The sequence below is a fragment of the Falco naumanni genome, chromosome 13, assembly GCF_017639655.2.
Source record: "Falco naumanni isolate bFalNau1 chromosome 13, bFalNau1.pat, whole genome shotgun sequence".
Taxonomy (NCBI): domain Eukaryota; kingdom Metazoa; phylum Chordata; class Aves; order Falconiformes; family Falconidae; genus Falco; species Falco naumanni.
In genome coordinates, this window is record NC_054066.1 from 11254449 (window position 1) to 11268592 (window position 14144).

Below are 14144 nucleotides of genomic sequence, written 5' to 3' on the forward strand. Positions count from 1 at the left end.
TTTTGTGAGCATATGAAAAATGAAAGAGGCCATAAACATGGTGACTGAAGGAAAAAGCAGAGGGACTGAGCTAGTGCTTGGAGGGATGTGACAATGCTTGCTGTGAGAGTTGGTCTTTTGGATATTCTGGTTTAATGGCTCAGTGTGTGTGCACCACACAATAGTGAGGTTGCTATTGCTACTATGTGTTATTACGGAATAGCAGTTATTGCACACTGCTGCCTAACTTGTCAGCACTTAAAGTTACATACAGGCAGCACCTTCCTTCAGGCAAACTGTACCAGCTTTGGCTTGGTTTTTAATCTTTTAAACAAAGCTTAGCAAAAGTTTCAGATTAGCCATGCTTCAACACACAATCCTTTGTCATCTTGCTTTTCTCTGCCTCTCTTTACTATTTGCCTCCCTCTTATCCCATACCCTGTGGTCCCCCAACACCCACTCCAGACACACGAAGAAAAATTATTCTTTAGTTTTTTGAACAAATGAAGAACGTGCGAATCTCAAGAGGCGAGAATCTCAGTGGACAATGCCAGAAAAACTGCATTCACATACCTATCTCCAGATCTGTAGGGAAACACATCACCTTACATATTTGTTCCACAATATATAGTTTATAGCAGTATAGTTAGTGATGCAAAGTACATCATTACTGACACAACCAGTAACAGTGCATAAGCTTAATGCATGGCATAACAAATTACACGTCAATACACAGTTAGCATCAGCTTTTGAGCCCTGCCATGTAAATGTACCCTATAGGTATGATGACATCATTTGTGCTAAATACCAGCTGAACTCCAGACCTCAGCTCTCAGCTGACTGAACAACCCCACAACATATTGTGGAGGTACCAAAGGACATGCACATACTCAGTCAACTCACAAATCTTTGCTAACATGACTTCCCTTTCAATCCACATTAGTTCCAGACAGAGAAGACTTGTCTTATGGGAGAAATAGACAAGGCAAGTGAAAAGACTTCACCTTTCTTTAGCGCTGTAATACTGATATCATGAGGGTCAGTGCAAAAGTGTTTTTAACCTGGTAAGTCAAGTGCAAGACTGAAATATTACACGTCTGCAGAGGAATGCATATCATCACTAGAAAATGTTTCAGCTACAATAGTGTATCTTACTTGAAGCATTCCACACAGTTGTATTTTCTTGCATTTCCAGCACATTCAACGTCTTCCCTGTGCTCTGATCCAATCAGAATGAAAATCCTCAAGTTTCAGACCAATTGTTCCAAAGATTTTTAAAGCGTATTAGGAGGATGTCAGTCACACTAATTTAAGTCACCCTGCTGTGCAAAAGAAATTGAAAAAAAAGAGTCATGCTCCCTCTCAATCACAAAGTACTATAGAGTAATCTAGCATAACCAATTCAGAAAATATCAGACCCATAACTACACAATGTGAAATGTAGTGTTGATAAGATGATTTTTAATTAGAATTTAAAGCTCATTTTGCAGTTATTCTACGAGGCCCGTTTTCATCTTTAGCCACCAAGTACAGAAAATTAAAGATTTGCTGTATGTATTAGTTAATAGATCAAACACAATGACATTACAAATGTAGATATGAGGGAGAATCCCTTAGTGAAAAAAATAAAAAACACATCTAGAAAAGACAATATACAGGGCAGAACTGGTATGTCTTCTATGCTTTCCTTCTTGACTCTCTCCCAACCCCCTCACCAAATTAGAAAAAAAAAAAAAACTGGAGGCAAAATTTTCCAGAGGAAAAGATTATGTGGGAAAAATTATACTGTTTGAAATGAAACAAATTATTTTCCATTCAAAACTATTTGAATGGAAATTGAAGGCACTACTATTTGTTCCCCAAAAATGAAAGTAAAATTAGAGTGGTTTTTACCAAGTTTCTTGAACTGCTCAAAATCCATTCTTCTCTAGGGGTAATTAAAGAAAGAGTAAGATTTTTTTTGGTTGAGGAGATTCTGAGATGCTTGGGTTTATTCCAATTTAGGATACACCTGTAAGTCATTTTTAAACTAATTTTAACTATTTTTTAAATGTAAGTTTCTATGAATAATTCACCTGGTTTCAGCTGGGATGGATTTAACTCTCTTCTTAGTAGCTAGTACAGGGCTGTTTATTGGCTCTGATGTAAGAACAAAGTCGATGGCACGCTGATGGTTTTAGTTGTTGCTGGGTGACGTTTATCCCAAGTTTCAGTTTCTCAGGCCCTGCCAGCAAAAAGGCTGGAGGGGCACAAGAAACTGGGAGGGCACAGGCACACAGCCACGTTAGCTGACCTGAACCAGCCAAAGAGGTATTCCATACCATGAGACATCATGCCTGGTATATAAACTCGAGGTGTTAACTGAGGCCAGGGGATCGTGTCTCAGGGACTGGCTGGGCATCGGTCAGCGGGTAGTGAGCAGTTTCACTGTGCATCACTTGTTTTCCTTTGGATTTTATCCTTTCCCCCACCTTTCCATTATAACTGTCATCATCATCATCATCATTTCCTTTTTGTTATGTTTAAATTATTAAATTGTTCTTATCTCAACCCTTGAGTTCTATATTTCTTACCAATTCTCCTCCCCACCCCTCTGGGCTGGGGGCAGTAGGAAAACAGCTGCATGGTGCTTGGTTGCCAGCTGGGGTTAAATCACAACAATTTTTTTTTTTTTAATGTAAAAAGGGTTGAGTGAACTGTTTCAGATGAAGTTTAAACTGAAACCAAATCAAATTCTGGTTCATTTTTCTTTTATTCTTTTCCACTTGTACTTAATGCCAAGTTTTCACAGGGATAAAAAAGAAAAAAAAAAAAAAATGAGGGGGTTTGAATTCACCCCTCTAGACAACATAAGTAGTCATATACGCCTACTCCCTTCCAGATTTCCACCCTGCAATTGAGAGTTTTAGGCAAGTCTGGGTAAATTTCAGACCATTGCTTAAATTTAAACAAACATCGGGACACCATGAAGTAGAATTTAATTACAATGTCTATCCTCTTAAATGTACACCACTTCGTAATATAATCTGTTTGCACACTTCAGAATCATGAGCTCAAGTTTCCTTTTGATCAGGAGGTTTACCAACCCTGTCACTGACAGACTTCAATAATTTGTTCTGGTCACAAAGTGAAATCATATTGAAATAGTGCTTTTTGAAATGCATAAACATACCATGTACATAAAAAGAAACTGAAAATGTTGCTTATTTGAAGATTTGTTTGACTTAATATAATAATTACAGTAGAATCCAAGTTTCACAATGTCAGAAACAAACTTTAAAAAGTGATCATTGAAGAGCCTGCTGTCCCTTAGAATAAGACAAGCATAGGAAATCTCATTTGAGGAAATGTGATAGTTCAGTTTTGTAGAAAACAGAGAAACTTATACAACAAAAGTGAGAACATCCATGACATGAAAGGAAATCTCTTTACCTTCCTTTTTGCCCTTCCCTTCTAACTGCACAAATATTTAAAAAAAAATGTAAAATAATGGGAAAACAGTATTTTCATTCTTCCCTATTTGGATCCCAAAGATATAAATAGGGTTTTTTCCCCAAATGTTTTCCCATTCCTCAGTTTGTTCCATATGCCCTCTTCTTCCATCTTGGTATAAAAAAAAAAAAAAAAAAAAATGAAAAGAAGAAAAGGGAAAGGGACTGTACATCAGAAAAAGGCTTATTCCCTTAATGGATAGCCAATGCTTTTTAGTTAAGAAAAGTTGTTTAAATGGAATGAAGTTTTGTACACAGAAAACTCTAGTGGGAGGGGAATCTTGCAGCAAAGTGTTTCACATCAGTCTTTCAAAATAGCATTTTTCCTACCAAAAAAAAAAAAATAAAGGAGAGAGAGAGAGAAAATCCATAGGCAAAACATCAATTTTTGCACTGGATCTCATAGTTGGGTTTGGCACTTTACACTCCACTGGGAAGTGCTAATTGGAGGGACACTATGTCAGCATCTGCACCTGCCTTCTACCACAACTCCCAGCTGCTTCACTGAAGAGAACAAAAGGCAATTCCCAAATTCAGCCACACAACAATCTTGACATCTAAGGATAAAATGTATTCACCTTTTATGAGCTGGCACAAAGCCTATGCACTATTTAAATTTCACTTCAGTCTGTTCAGATTTTTGCAAGTACTCTTCTGGGTCTTTCCATAGATGTGATTTCCCTCTTCCCCAGAGTAAGCTCCTGTATATAACAACTCAAGCAACCAACAACACATAGAAAAACCTCATTTGGTTTGATTACAACAGAATATTACTGACTGTTCTCTGAGATCATTCTTAGCTCTGTAACTTTCAATATAGTTACTAAATATTGAAAACACACCTAGGTCAGCAGACCTCTGTGGCTTTGTGCATTGACTCACATCTTTCTTTCCAATTTTCTTGCTTTTTCCAACTTTAAATGCCTGTGGGGGGATTTTTGTCAAAGTGTGTCAGTGGCAAAATCAGGGCACCAGCTTGTTAAATAAACAATCAGCCCCTAAGCTGTTCCAGAAAAAAAAAGACAAGATTTCTCATACTTACATCTTTTGTGAGTTAAGGTTTATTTAGGTTTTGAGTCCCTCAAGGCAAGCATGCAATGTGTAAAGCAGAAGCCTGTAAGAGAAACATTCTACTCCTATTGCTTACTGAGAAAGAACAAGACTTTTAAAACAGATCAGAATGCCATGCTTCATTAAACAACATTAGCCTTCCTTGCCTAATAAATTTTCTTCTTTATTTTTCAGTTGTATTCACTTGTATCTATTTTTAACAGGTAACTTAACTTCCACAGAAACAAGATATTTGTAGACCAATGGCTTTTAATTCTCACACTGTAAAAGGAACATCCAAATGGAAGGGAATTTTTCTCTTTTCTTTTGAGTCTAAGAATGCATGAGTATTATCCAAAACCAGTCTAGACTGTGTAGTTAAATACAACTCTTGTGAAAGAGACAAAGAATTAACAGAAGGAAGCAATTCTCTTTTGTTAGAACACCTAGGATCTCACATACTAAAGGTTTTACTTAATCATCCATAGATCCTAGATACATACAAACACATAATCAATGTTAATTTTTCATACGAAAGCAAAGGCTTTCAGAAGGATGCAAAGAAACTTAAAGTGTTAAGTTTCAGAAACCTTTTCCTGTTTCAGTTTTTGTTAAAAACCTGACACGTTAATGGAATGGCTGGCTGAAGTTCACAAAGCTTGAAAACAACTCTGGACTTGTTTTCAACAATTCATAGTTCCTTATTGCTGTTATAGATAGGTCTGAAGTTGCTTCAGATTGGAGAGTATTCAGAACCAGCATGGAGTGATAAGAGAAAAAAGCAAAGACAGGCTATGGTTCTAGATCTGCACATCACTGAATTCAAAAGCATTTGGATCCTGGTTGTGTATAAAAGCTCCTCTCTAAACAAATGAAATATAAGAAAGGTAACTGAAATGCCAGTCTAGTTGAAATGCATACATGAAGTGAATGAATTTAAATATTTTTTATTTGATTATTGGAGTAAAATTCACAGGGGGAAAATTAGGGTGCCATTGTGACCTCCAGCAGAATAGCTGCATCTCTTACCATGTTCAGGGAAAGTTAATGGTCACTCACCACAATCGGGGCACAAGTATGTTACCATCATGGTCAAGAAAGTAATTTAAATATTTTCATTTTGCAGTAAATAAAGCCAATTGTACGTTGTGCAGGTTTGGTGTGCTTATAAAGCAGCAGAGAACACAAGTGGTTCTGCAGGAACAGAAAACCACATCTATAATTCCATTTCATTTCCTTATTAAGGAATACCAAGCTTTTCCAGAAGTTTCCCCAGTGTCTCTTGTGACCACTGACTAGCTCTATACTGCATTATTTTGTGAAAAACAGAAAGAAACTTTTTATAGAGTTCACCACAATTTGTTACTGCTCAGCAGGAACATAATCTGGACTTCTTGCAGTGCTGCAACCCAATTTAATTTCCCTGTCAGACTGCTTGATGGATGTGTCTATAGAGTTTTCAAACAGGAGATAAAACTTTTTACTACTGAAGACAGGAAGTACTTTCCCTTTCATTTGCTAGCCAGGGGTTCAACCATCACCTGCTCAGCACTGCTTCACTAATTCAGCTCTCTATCTTGAAGAATATACTTAAACTTTGTTCACTTAAAACGAAAACATAGTAATTAAAACCCTGCATAGGTGAAAGTCTCTGATTCACAGGCACTCTGGAAATTGCAGGCTGTACTGTTCCGTATGTTATTCCTTCATTTTAACTAGCAGCAATACTGACCTGAAATAATAGCCAAAGAATGACTCTTTCGCCAAGCTACACTGATGCTCAGATTGTGATGTATGAGCCAAAAGGAGCTGGGAAAGAAACACACAAGCCATCTGTACAGAGAAAGGGAGAACTTCATGGCCCTCATTCACATCAGAAACCCAGCAGAAGTGGGTATAAACTCTGGGAGACCGTCTTTTTTCAGAGGAAGTAGCACCGTCTTTTTTCAGAGGAAGTCTGTGATTTATGGATTAATGAGCACTTGTACTACAAGAGACCCTGAAAAAGAGACACACATGCATGCACAAAGTTTTCCTAATATGCTCCCCTTCATAGGGGTGTTAAAAACATTTTAGCTCTCATTCTTGTTTTTATAAAGCTTGGAAAAGTACAACCACACCTATACATGAATGAGAAATCCCCTCTGAAAATGTATTAAAGCACTTTAATAACAATAGTTTTATGATCTGTGCCAAATACCTGGTTTTCTAAGCTTAAATGCAGGTAATAATACACTGTGTAATGACATTGTGCTATTATTTAAAACTCAGTATTTCCAATTTGTGTTCTAAATAATTAAACCTTTTAAATCTGTAAGACAAAATTTCAGAATTAAAATTTTGAAAATTCATGATAGATTAAATAAGTTTTGATGACAAACTTGTTTCAAGGAAAACATAGCTAAATGCAACAAAACCTGACACAGAACTGGAGGACAGAAATATCTGGATACACATTTTATATCTGAAGCATCATATGATGCTTATTATACACCATTCCAACTCCAGTGTATAGTGAGCAGATGCAAGAGCCTAGTACTCTCCGTGCAATACAAGAAAGAGCAAAAACCAGCATCAACATCAATGCAAGAGTTGTTTTAGGGCCCAGAGAAAGCAGCACCGTAAACCGTCTGGGACACTGAAATAAGATTGACTTTGCCATCAATACATTGATTAATAAGAACTCTAAGTGACTGCAAACATGACCTAAACACAGACATAACAATATGAAGAGGAACAGCAATCTGACAGGCACATATCATCCACGTATGCTATGAAAGCTCATTTGGGAGGGCAGCAAGTAAAGCTGCTGTAATCAAACCCAGAAAGTCATTAAACATGACTCCAGCATTAACCTGTTTCCATCCTACTATGATTGAAAAGACACAATGGAGTAAAGACACTGTAATAACTGAACACATGTAATCACTTCTCAGAGCACTTCGCTGGAAGTTATAATGCCTTTGTGATTATCTGGTCACAACTTTAAAGCAAAAGGGCAGATTTCATATCAGAGAAAGAAAATTCATTCTAGGTATTTGTTTTCAACACTCTTAAATGCACTTTTCTATATCTTGAAGATTCCCCAGCCCTTTAATAATTTTCTCTGAACCCCTTCAAGCACTACATTATGGGACATGAAAGATTCACACACAGTTCACTTTTCCGTGTAAGTTATCTGCAGTACATGCTCTATAACAGAGGCGTAAAACCTGTCTGATACAAATTTACCTCAGTATAGGACAGAAGAGGATGCTGGAGATGAGTATTCACTTCTGCAAGTACATCTATACCCAAGTGCATCTATACCTACTATACTAACAATTGCATCAGCATCAGTAGGTTCATTTCTTTTGGGTGGGCAGAATCATACATCCCAATCTCAGGGTCATAGTCACAAAACCAACAGCTAAGCTGTACAGGAACCATGTGTACCATCTGAAGCAACAGCTGACCATACTGAGCTACTGTTAGACTAGATGAGTTCTCATAAAATTTTGTAAGGTTTTGTTACAAGGAAGGCAAACAAAAAAACATGGGGGAACAGAGTAATAACATGAGTAACAAGTCTTCTATTTATCTACTAAAGCAGAGAACAATTGGTACCACAGGTAGAAATCACAAGATATTAGATGTTTGTAGACACTTCTGTCTCCCCTCTTGCCAGCTTGGCACATTGATTAAAAATCCATCTCATGCCTACACACTACACCAAGTTTTCCTCAGTAATATACACCAATTTTTAAAATCACTGAGTCGTGCCCCACTTCATGAAATTAACCCCTTTTCCCAAGGACTCAGGTATTCAATTAAGGCTGGAGTAAAGGAGATCAGCCTTTTGGCAGGAGTCTGAAAACAAGGACAAAACTGCACTGGAGTGTTCTGCTCCTCTCCTCTTCCCCTAATCCCCTTCACCAGCCCAACAGCAGTATTGAAACCAAATGCAGATCAAACTCCAGAGGTATTTAATTTTTTTTAACAGCCAAGCAAATATGAAGCCACTTCGCCTTCGTCATATCTGTGTCTATAGTCTTCTAAAGCCAAGAAAAAATCCATAGCTTTACAGGTTATTTTACTCCAATAGGAATGAATTCATGAGTCAGTGAAGAGTTCAGTTGGCTTCACTGAGTGTTAGATCAGATGACACCTTTCCACTCCTTGGATCTGTTGCTTGAATAAGACATTTGCAAATATCTTAATGAAAAGCATAAAACAGGCAACGGCTAATAAAGAGAATCTTTCTCGCTAAGACACAAGCTGGTAGAATCACAGAGATTTAGGTTGGAGAAGACATTTTAGATCATCAGGTCCAACTGCTAACCCAGGATTGCCAAGTCCACCACTAAACCATGTCTCCAAGCACCATATTATTCATTTTCTAAACACCTCCAGAGATGGTGAATCCACCACAATCCTGGGCAGCACGTTCCAATACTTGACCAACTTTTCAGTGAAGAAATTTTTCCTAACACCCAGTCTAAACTTCCCACGATGCAACATGAGGCTGTTTTCTCTTGTCCTAAAAGTAATTGGTTTCTGCAGTGGGAACTTTTTCAGAAGCCAAAGTTATAGGTACAGTATATGGAAGTCAAGATTACAGTCCAAGAATAATCACATGTTTATATAGAAACACAATTATTAAATAAAAATAACACATTTACTCAGACATCCTCCAAAAATGCATGCTTTATGCAGAGAATACCCTGAAAAATGTGTGGTAAATACTCTGATTTTCATACCAAAGTCAAATCTTCCCAGAAGCTGAGCTTTTAGTGTGCAAGCAAATCATATTCAGCCTTTATGGTGTCATTTCAGTGTCTCCAACAGTATATCTGAGTGTATGTATAAGGTGTTCCTCTTGCTCTCAAAATAAAAGTTCAGTGTTTTCCATATCACATTTGCTTCTTAATTGAAAATATTGCCAATCACAATCCAGCATATCAACAGTTGGATAATCTTCCAAACTCCCTTCTTGAGACAGAAATAACACTGAAAAGATGGTTAGGTCACTGGATTCATTGCATTAGAGATGATGTTGCAAAATCGGAAAAACCTTAATCAATTTAAGTGGCTCAATAAAGTTTGAGCAGCAGTCAAGACTGAAAAGACTCTGAAAAGACTGTAGTTGCAGAAAACAGGACAGCATTGATTAAGGTATCAAAAGTGGAGATTTGTCTCTCATAATACCCAAGGACAAAATTCACTTAAGGACAAAACGACAGTATAGGATGGCACTTTCTCAGTTTTCTAGTGTAAACTGAACTAGGAACATGTAACTTACTTTCTGCCCCTAATACACCCCCAGCCTGGCCCTTCTTATACTGTTTTTGGCATTCTAAAATACTTCGTCCTCCACACCTACTGAAGGCTTCCACTCTAGAAAACCAAACTTGCTGTCAATTCTCTTAATCTTTCTTTAAAATTTACTTCTCTAAGGAAGTCACCTCACAGCAGAAATTGCACCTCATATAATAATGAGAGAAATTAGTATCTGACTTAATCTTGAATGTGTTTAGCTCTCCTCATTTAGGTAACTGGGAATCAGCTCAGTCCAAAATGTGTATCCTGCAAGGAGCAGGACTATAAAGCAGCTCTTCATTCACAGTGTGCTATTTCAGTACAAATTTATGTTTCATTTATATATGTAACCCATTAAATATAATTTAACTAACAAGATCTTGCTTATTAGGATACCTTTAATCTGAAGTAAGAATGACCATATAGAACTGCATAAGGTAAAGGGGTAAATGAATTTCATTATTTTAGTTCAAATGTCAACAAATACTCACCTTGGAACACTATTAGGTACATTTACAGTGCTATAAAAACAGTAGTTGCCACCAAAAATATTATTAAAAGTATATAACTTTCTCAAAATTTAATTAAATTTTGCTATCAATTTCTCATAAGCATCTGTGAAGTTGCTTTCAATCTAACAGATAAAACTTAAAGTATACTATTTTCTACACTTTTATTTCAAAAGCCAAGAATTATCATAACGTACTTAAAGCTCAGATGTAGTGAACCCGTATTTATGAAAAACATACTATTTCAGATTTGAGAAGCCTACAAAAGCAGGCTTCTGCAAGTAAATAGAGAACATTAAGTAGTTCAATATCCATCAACGTACTTGTAATATTTTTAATCTTTTTTCACACAGAAAGCCCTAGTTTAAAATTTAGCAGGCTTATTACACTTCACGTAGCTAGTTATTCCACACTTAACAACAAATTTATATTTTTGTTTTTGCAATGCCAACAGCTATCATATGAAAAAGCTACATTACAAATTACCCTAACAGCAGGATTTTACAATAGATGAACATGGGAGTCATTTATAATGCATTTGCTGCTATGAAAAAACAAATAAACATTTACAGTCTGTGCTAATTAACTGTATTGCTGAATTAGTGGTATTTCTTATTTTTCTTAAATAGAAGAAATATTGCAATTATGGCAGTAAAGTCAAACACTTCAGTACAGTAAAGGCTGACATATTTCAAAAACTCTACGTTGCCCTCTAAAACACACGGAGCTTTTGGACGTCTTACAACCTACATGCACTAGGTTCAGTACTGATACCCTCCACTATGCATGAAAATATGACAGCAGTTTAAGAACATTCTTGTGTTAGAAATTTATTGCAGTAGTTTGAGGACAGCATCTAAATACAGGAACTTAGTAGACCTACCTCACCAACAAACAGTACGTATTCTCTAGAGTTAAATTCTCTCCTGGTACGAGGAAGTGGATATATTTAAAATACCTGGGCACATTCTGCCAGCTCATTTGTCCACATAAGTGGAAATTCAACCTGGTCATGACTATGATCTTCACAAAGTACATGAAACATTTACATCTTGTATCAATAAGCATTTCACCATTCATGTTGACTGACTTTGCCTTGCTGCTGCCATTCCTGATAGTACTCTCTGGCAAATATAATGATGTGCCCAATTTATTCTCATGAGGGAAAAAAAGAAAAAAAGCAATAAATCTAAAGTCTTACCTTTACAGAGCAGTAACTTCAAGATCAAGCCTATGTGAAAGCAGAAAAGCATCTGACAGCAGAATCTCTGGAAGACCCACTGGAAAGGTTCTTTTTTCTCATCTTCATAAATAAGCTATTGATTCACAAAGGTCTGGGCTGTGCCTAGTGTGTAGGAATGTGCCTGTCAAAAGAAAGAGAAAAATGTGTTACAGTAAACTGAATTAATTCTGTTCACCGTGTCCATCAGAGAAAGGGTTCCTCAGCTTCTTGAATTCCTTTATCTCTCATGAATGCCACTTAATTTATTAGTTGAGATACAGAATGAGATTCTTTTCCATTCTTTTCTAGACAGTTATAGTCTTATCTTGACATGAAAAGTCCCAGTTATTAATTTAAAACTGTTATTTACCTCTTAATCATATAGTAGTAAAAATTGTTTATAATGCCTCATCAAATATGTCTGCACACTGTGGGTACCACTCAAGTAGTAGTACCTTGGCCTAAAAGTTAATTTAAAATACAAAATAAATTAGTTTCCATGAGAGTAATGAAGTATTGGCTAGTAACTTTATCTGGCAGGAATCCAAAGTTTAGATCCCTGCACCATATTTTCTATTTCTTTTTAGTTTTATGATTTAAAGACATTCAGTCAACCTCTTCCAAGATAACCATACTTCTGTTGTGCTACAAGGTAAAAGGAGTTCCTAACGCAGACAGACACAAATGCCGCTGCTTATCATGTCATAAAAACATTCCAGGACTGGATTCCAGGCATTTTCTTTAATCAGATTAAAACGCTACAATTTCACTCATTTATAAATCTAATTTTTTCAGCCTACCTACCAATACATTTTTCAAACTCTGTCAGTTCCACTGAATATTTCAAGTTTTGTGTTTTTTTTTTTTCTAGTGGGGAAAAGCATTTTACTCCCAGCTTGCTGAGTGCGTAATTCTGTAAGCACCATTTCATGAGCACTGAAGACCGCAAGAGACCTCACCACAGGTTCAGAACCTTGGAATCAAGCTCTTGCTTGGTCTTTTTTCTGCTCAGTTTCACACCTTGAGGAGGAATGTTGCATTAGAGCTCTAACACTGAAGTTTGTTCCATTTGGTTGGAATATAATGGTTTAGGCAGAGCACCACAAGTTTTGAGGGCTTAAGTAGGACCTCAGGCCTTGTATTGGCCCTGAACACGTGGATCAAGTGCTTCAGAACTGCACCTGTACTCATATTGCAAAAATCCTTGTAAATATGGACAGAAATAGACAAGTTTGCTTCTAAACCAGACAAAGATGTTGCTGTTACCAACACAAATACATTACATTGAATATATACAAATGTGAGTGCGTGCAAGCATATTTTTATATGACCATCTTCAAACAGCTTAGAAAATGTTTTGTATATTGAGTTTTCTAGTAACTTGCCTGGGGAAGACACCTATTAAAAAAAAAAAAAAAGAAGAAAGATACATGCAATTGCCACTATTGTTAGACAGCAGAATGTTAGGAGAAACTGAAATTGGGCAACTTACTGTGTTCCTGTTTCTGGGCTAAGCATGGCTGTAGGTTGATATAACTAAACTAGTATTTCCTGCATTACTTCTGATTTGCTCAAGTGTGAATAAATCTGGAGTCCTGTCTGTGTGCCTAGAAGACTGATAGACAGAAATACCCCATGGACCACATGACAAAGTGAATTTAGAGTTCCTTGTAGCGTTCAGCATCAGTTAGTTCTACAGATGTAGAGTCTGACTTGCTGCAAAGAAGCCGATCAACCCTTTAACTGTGGTTAACAAACCAGAGGCAGATGGGTGACAGTGCAAGTAATAGAAATGTTCAAAATGCCCAGGCACAGTAAGCTGGTACCACTTGTTCCTTCTAGGAGATGGCAATCAATGCAAATCTGTGCATTAGTTATGAGGTGGTTTAATTCCAATAATAAACATTGTGATTGATGAATTTTTCACAGCTGTTGTCTATATAGCTGTTTAATTAAAGCATGCTGGCAGAGGCTGTTAATTCTTCACCAAGTTGCCGACTCCAGTGCATTCCACTTTCTGCAAGGCAGATGACAGTTGGTAGAGTGACTTGGACGGCTGGTCAGGGGACCTGACATTTGGCAAAGGATCAACGCATTAGATGACAAGCCAAATTCCATCAGCTTCCTAAAAATACTAGCAGACTGACAAACAGACAGTGCTTTAATTGCTGGTGCTACTGTCTTTGATTTTCTGTTATTGATGGGCACTGGATCTAACTGCTCAGGAATATCTACTTCAAGATACTGTTGCTCCCAGAGAAGAGCAGAGCCAGCCAACCATAATCTACCAGGAAGGAAATTAAATCAGCAGCCTTAAAAAACCAAACAAACACACCAACAACAGCCAGAAGTCCTGGCATTCACTTTAAGTATTCAGCTTCTGAATCCATACAACTTCCTTGCTGGAATATTCCATCAGGGAAAGGGAATCCCTATCTTCGGTAAGTATCATATGACATATGCCTAACCGGGGCCTTAGAGATAGAGATTCCCAAATGGGTACAGAACAGGGGGAGCCAACACTACTCCATCATTAAGGCATCTAAGACTTGACTCAAAGACTTACATCTAGAGGTCAGCAGGATGTTTATTTTC

The 14144-nt window shown here is 37.0% G+C and overlaps 1 long non-coding RNA gene across 1 annotated transcript in view; it reads right to left on the reverse strand.

Annotated features, from left to right (window-relative positions):
- Positions 1-11531: 11531 nt before the first annotated feature.
- LOC121096978 overlaps positions 11532-14144 on the reverse strand; it is a 124125-nt gene continuing 121512 nt past the window's right edge. The window contains exon 6 of the long non-coding RNA XR_005830729.1: positions 11532-11691. This is a non-coding gene — a long non-coding RNA (uncharacterized LOC121096978). The remainder of the gene's footprint in view (positions 11692-14144) is intronic.